We start from the raw sequence: 6,870 nt of genomic DNA, 5'->3' as shown, positions 1-6,870 counted from the left end.
CTCTTTCCCACACAACTAATGGTACTGGCTTAATTAACCTAACTCAAATAGGGCAATGCACAACAGCAGTTGTTGGGGCTTTTTTTAAGAACAAATTAAGTGCAATTTGGATAGTGGCATTGCTTATGCATCCAATATTCAATTACATTTGGCTTTAGAAGAGAAAATACTTATTAGACAAATTGGATACCATTTTTCCGACTTCTGAAATGTGTAGCTGATACTGATGGATAACAGCAAGTCGAGGTGCCGGGTAGAGGGAGGGAGGAGCTGGCTTCTTTCCGGGTCTTTGTGTCACTACTTACCCCTGCAGTCTTACAATGAAGAGAGCAGAGACAGCTCTCATCCAGAAGTTATTTGAAAAACAAACAAATTACCCAAATATGCCCCTCTTTTTCTGGGGCAACCCTTCTGTGATTTCAGAAAGCCTAAACCTATGATGTTGGGTTCCAGGCCCTGTATTATGCAGCAGTTTGACATGTGTGTGCTTCCTTTTACTTTCTGGACCAACAAGTCTGGTGCTGTTTCACTGTGTTCTTCCAATGAATTTTTTCACTGCCAGTAATGACTTAATTCTTTTTAGACAATATGGCTGGGGAATGCATAGGATATTATGGTTTATTTAGGTTATTTTTTTTATGGTTTATTTAGGTTATTTTTTTTTCAGGTTTCAGAGATAGACACATGCATGCTTGTACACTGGGAGCCCAGGCTGGATTTCATAAGGAAGCCCTTGCTCATCACATAACCTGATCTGCTTGCAGACTGTAAAGCCCACATTCCCATTTAGACATAATATCAATGAAGGGAGCTCCTTCGTGGAAAGTTACCTACTCCCTTATGATCTGTAGTGACACTCATATCTACACTACCTAGCATTCAAATGTCTATTTAAAACAGCTGGTTTATGCGGGCAGGGGAGGAAGGCTGCAGCACATCTGCTCCTATGACTTTGTTGTCCCTTATTATTTACTAGTTTCTCCTTTCCTCTACTAAAACTCAAGATCTGCAGGACAAAGCAGAATAGAATAGAATTTCAATGCTAGAAGAGCAACAACAGTTTGGGTCTAATAATTTTGACTTCTAGAGAATTCATGTAAGTAGGTCAAAATAGCCTCAAAATTATAATGCCCTTGATGTAGTAGAAGCTTTTCACTGTCCCAGAGTAGCTGGTGTAGAGGTGGCTGGATTTTTACAATAGGTGCTATGTAAAAGTTGTTAAGACCTGAGCTCATTGCAACAGGGACAACTGATGCTCTCTCTGACACTTAGAGATGGCTGACATGATTTTTACCAAGTAAGCCAGACAGGAGCATTTCCTGAGTTAAATAAGCCAAAGCTGTGCCCTGCTTGTCCCTTCTGGCAGGCACTTTTTTCCTTTTTGGTACACGCCACCATTATGATCTTCTAGTTTCAGTTATTTTACCTCTTCAGCTCCCTCCAAAAACAATAGCCAGCCTTTACTGGTGGAACTGCAGTGTGCACATGGAGGCTTGTATGAGATGCTTCTGTTCTTTTCTCATGATCAGAATAAGAGTGTGGCTCTGAGCTCAGTTCCCTCAGGAAGATTGCTGTATTATGTGGTCCTCTTTAAATAAAACTTTCTTTTAAATCTACTGTGTTTGCATAAAGGCTCTCCAGAAAAATCTAATCTCTCTGCTGTAATATTTTTCTCGTTTGCTCTAATTTCTCCTTTAAACAGCAGTATGCAATTCACTGGCATCCATCTGTGGACTTTACAGTGCAGAGAAGACAAAAGAAGTGACTGCTCCCCTTTTCCAGATGCTATCAAGGCTAATTTGTCTAACTTGCAGATAAGCCAAGGAATTGTTAGATTGTAAGTGGGAGTAAGTTCTCCTTCCTACAAGTGGGGAAAAAAAAAAAATTATCTTAGCAAACTTCTGCTCTGTGGGTTGTAGCTTTCTTGGTGCTCTGAGTTAAAACAGCATTATTGTTGCTTTGTACAACAGCAGCAGCCTTGGCTTTAGTTTTGCAGAAGAAACTTCTGTATCACTGTCTATGTTGCGATAGAACATACAGCATAAGTTTAAAACTAATAGCCCTGACTGCAGGGAAGCAAGATGCTAATGTAGTAAAGGTTGCATAAAGGAGCCAAAGTGCTAATGTTTGTGTGATTAATAATCACCTGCTGCCTGTTCCACTTTACCAAATGCTACTGAAAATAATAATGTACCTTCAGCACAATTAATTTTCCCCAGTTCATCTGAAAATCACTTTATCTGGGTATTTTGGCTGTCCTCCACTTTGGCTGAGTAGAACTGTTTCGTCATTGTGAAACCACTTGAGAATTTGAGTTGTACAGGATGAAAGGAAAAAACAAAAATCTGAAAGAGCAAATGGCAAATGGGAGCTCAGTTTGAAGGAGATTTCACATAAGCAGGGAGGCCCAGACTAGCAAAAGCAAAAATGCTAAGGGGTCTTAAGTTTCTTTGTGCAATCTGGATTCTAATTTTTTTTTTTAAATGCCTTTTCTTTTCAAGGGAGGTTCCATTAAAATGTTGGAAGTGCTCTCCTTACCAAACCTGGCCTCAAAATCTTAATCACTGGCTTTATATTTTCTTTTTAAAAATTTGTATACAGCTACAGCTCATTTATATAGCAGAGAAATATACGCAAACCTAAAAGCACACTAAGATGAATGCAGGTTTCAGGTTGGCTCTAGTGGCCCAGAAATTTGTGGTTCTACCCAAAGCTCCATCCTCAACTCATCCTATCTGCTCAAGCACCTGTCTTGTGGGGTTTTGCACTGCTATTTCCCTGCCTTCGTTTCTGAGAAATGTAGGAGAGAGGTTGGATGCTTTTACATGGACCTGTGCTCGCACATCATGTGTGCCAAGCTCTGTGGGCACTGAGGCCTTGCTGGTTGTGGGCTGCCTGGCTATTTTACCTCTTCAGCTCTTCAGCTTTGATACACACACCACTAAAAATTTCCCCCTCAATCAATATTACAGTGTTTTAATGCGTGCAGCAGAACCAGAGTTTCAATACTCCTGTGTGTTCTGTAAATATTTTCCTGGAAACAGTAGGTCTATGTTTCTGAATCTGCATACGTTCTTCTACACTGTCTTTACTTATTGAATTAATTGAATTCAAACCAGCACCAAATATTGGATTCATATTTAGTACAAGTTTAATAATTTCCTGGAAGTTTAGATTGAGGATGCTCTTATACTACATTATATTTAAGGAGGCTTTACAAGGCTCACCATGCAGTTAGTACATGTTTCTCAGTTGCAAACAAAATGGCCATAAAGATATCATCAGACAATGAAAATAAGTTTCAACTGGACCTGAAGATTAATCACCTTGTCTTCCAAAGGATTAATTGTTTATACATTAAGAAAAAAAAAATATTAAAAATTAGAAAGGAAAAAAAGGCAATACAGAAACACAAAATGGAAATATATAAGGACTAGGAATCTTACAAGTTTTTAAGCTCACAAATTTGCCAGATAACCTACAATTTCAACTGTGCCAGTTCTGCTCTGGTGCTTGGTGTAAAGTCAATTGTCTCCTTCAATGCCAAGGAAAGAAGTTACTCCAGGACACAGTGGTTGGAACAAAGCAGGTTGTTCACCGTCCTTTGCAGCATGGAGCACCAGCAACCTGCCACCATCACCTTACTCCACCTTCTTCAGGTCATGTCTCATGTAGGTGGGCTCCTCCTGCCCTGCTCCCATCTCACCTCTCCACACCTCCCTCATCTGCCTGCAAAGAGATTTTTCTCTTTTTATGTTGTTTTTTTATGTCAATAAAAATAGGTTTACATTTTATTTGACTTGTATCAGATAAGATTTTTTTCATTCTAAGAGGCTTACACTGTCAATATAAAACAGTGTCAGAGCCTAGACATGAGAATCCATCTGGTTGTGCCAAAATGTCGTATGTCCTTACAAGCCCTACCGCCACAAATGGGAAAAGTTGTTGAAGCTTTCCCTCAGTTAAGGCAAGAGCTACCATGAATGTCAGGAATTAATTTCTTGCACTCCAATGCCAGAAGAGGAGGATGTGAGCACCACTAAACCCAGGTGCCACAAGGGTAGCAGCATGGAGCTCCTCAGGAGAGCGTCTCTGGTCTCACTGTTGGTAGGAGGGAGCTGAGCCCAAGGTTAAGAGGTTGGGTGTCAAGCAGGGTTGTCTGCTAGGTTCATCAGGGTCCACCTCATTCAGCCTTTTCCTGGCAATCAAGAAGCCTCAGACAATGGGAGATTTCATGTTCTCCCATGGCTCGCCAGAACAGGCTCGTTCCTACCTCCTTACACATTTTCCTTCCAATAAAGGACTGGTAGATAAATATTTATTTTGGAAAACTGGATGATGTCTTTTAAAGAAGTTTGAGAACAACACCCTGTGCACAGCAATGACTTTTGCTTTTGCCAGGATTATCTCCACAGGGTAAAATTTCCCTTGAGCTTGAGGAGGGAAGTGGTCAGCAAAAGATCCTGGTGGTACAGCCATGCTCCATACCCACAGGCATCTCAGTCTGACAACTGGCAGTTCCACAGCTTTCAGCATTTTTGAGCCCTCAAAACTGGCATGCCAATGAGACATTGAGAAGGAGAAAGAACATGTGACAGGGGTTAGCGAGGACAGTGCTGGGGACAGCAGCTGGCTATTGCTTTCCTTACCCAGAAGTGAAAGAAAGGGCAGGGAGCATCCCACACCCACAAATGCAGGTGCTAGGGAGATGGTTGTGACACTTTGCAAGCAGATTCAAGAACAGCTGGTCAAAGCCTTTTGGCCACCTGTTTCTGCTCAGGACTAATCCCAATCTACTGCAGCTTTGTCTGAAGTGACACCTGATAGGATTATTTCATGTCTCTGCTGCTGTTCCCCTACCTTTTCCTGCCCAGACATCGTGTCTTCTCTGCAGAAAGGCTTGCTTCGAGGTGAGAGTTTGGTAAGTGCTGCCTGTGTTTTCTGGAAAGCTGCAAAACAAGAAGTGAAGCTCTTTCCCCTCCCATTGGAGAAAGGTAGACAGATGTAGGCAGGCTCTGTCAGTCATCATGCCCAAGAGCAGGGCAGCGAGGTGTGAGGGGGCACTGCAGCCATCACAGCTCTTTCTCACTGCTGCTGAAGGGCAGTGCGAAGGGCCTGGGCAGGGGAAGGAATGGCTGCAATCTCTGAGAAATCTGGTTATGAGTAGTTTTTTCTTCCTTCTAGTGGGGCTGCTGCGTTTCTTCCCGTGGGGCAGGATGAGCGTAGCAAAAGAACAAAGGCCTGTTCAGCTGAACTATGCAATGGCTGGTCATGGTTTCTGTGCACACAGCAGGACAGCTGCTGGTCTCTAGTGGTGTTCATAGGGCACAGTGTGTCTTGGCTCTTTAGGTTGCTGTAGCATGTGCAGAGTCCATGTCAGCTGGGGAAAGCGGGACAGATGCAGATCCTTAACTACAGCATTTACCTTGGGCAGAGAGACTGTCTGACCTCTGCCCCTCCCACCAACAGGGTGAAGTTGCAAGAGCTGAATGTTAGTTTGACCCAATTATGAGTTCAAAGTTGTCCTACCATGCAAAGCATGCACCTTGCAGTGCCTGAGCCATGGCATGTTTGGGGCTTTTCCTGAGTGATGGCTTTAGAAACTGCCACAAGAAACATGAGAATTCGAGGACTGGAAAACTAACTTGCCCTTATGAATGACTGGAAATGGTGGACTGGTGATTATGGGTTGTTACTTACCATGAGATTGTGTTTGTGTTTTTTAAAAAGTTTTTTAATTAATTAACAGCATGCAGCCCACTTTTCTCCCCTGGAGTAAAAAGGTAGTTTATTAAATATGTAAACCCCAAATTAATCCTATGAAGGTGATAAACACTTGATGTAAGGATAAATGTTGAACAGGTCTCTTAGAAACTCTTGTCTCGTGGACAAATGTCAAATTGTCATTAGCAGCAGACCAGAATGTGGATAAATTACCTTAATGTGTGGGAGTGAGTGGTAGCCCAGATGTGTGCAGTGGTATGGACATACACTCCACCCCAGCGTGGATGGAATGTGAGACACTAGCTTGAAATGTCTTCTAGTTTCTGCTCATGTACAGAAAAGTTTCAAAGTGTGAAAGCTTATATAGGTTCTTTTCTAACATTCATTATTACAAGCTGAAACTGCATGGGACCAGAAACAGCAAAGTCTGACAAGAAACACTACCCAGGTGGAGCCAGTCTGTGCCTGCATGAATAATTTCCTTGCCTTGTTAGATCAGTAGATCAGGGACCTGCTGCACAGTTTGGGGAGCTCTGTCTGAGGTGACAAAACATGCTATATGAAAACAATTTGGGCCTTTTCTGCACATAATTAATTCCTTTATAAGAAAGATGAATGAGATTCGGGGATGCTCCCAGATAGGAGAAATGCAGCTGGCTCTGAATTTCTGTGCCTACACCAGATTCTAGCTACTCCTACAGTAACTTTAACTGGTTGCATTAGAAAAAACAAAGCCCAGTATGTCTGTGCATCTACACAGGAGGAGTTCCTATGTTTGTGACAGGTGGTAAAACTGTTTTGCTTATCCAGGTGACTGTGAGTTGTACAGTCTGTGGTGGGCAGGAGGAGGGAGGACAGTTGTGGGTTTGTCCAGCCCTGACAGTAGCTCCCTGACTGAGCTGCACTTGGCAAGGGAAGAAGGGACACCTTTAACCTGGAAGAGGGTGGATTTAGGTCATATATTAGGAAGAAATTCTTCACTGGGTGGGTGGTAAGGTACTGGAACAAGTTGTCCAGGGAAGCTGTGGCTGCCCCATCTGTGGAAGTGTTCATGGGCACGTTGGATGGGGCTTGAAGCAACCTGTCTAGTTGGAGATGTCCCTGCCCATGCCAGGGGGGTTGGAACTAGAGGATCTTTAAGGTCCC

The sequence above is a fragment of the Chaetura pelagica genome, unplaced genomic scaffold, assembly GCF_000747805.2.
Source record: "Chaetura pelagica isolate M959 unplaced genomic scaffold, ChaPel_1.0 scaffold219, whole genome shotgun sequence".
NCBI classification, from domain to species: Eukaryota; Metazoa; Chordata; class Aves; order Apodiformes; family Apodidae; genus Chaetura; species Chaetura pelagica.
The sequence above is the reverse complement of the archived record's forward strand: the minus strand, read 5'-3'. Positions refer to the sequence as shown.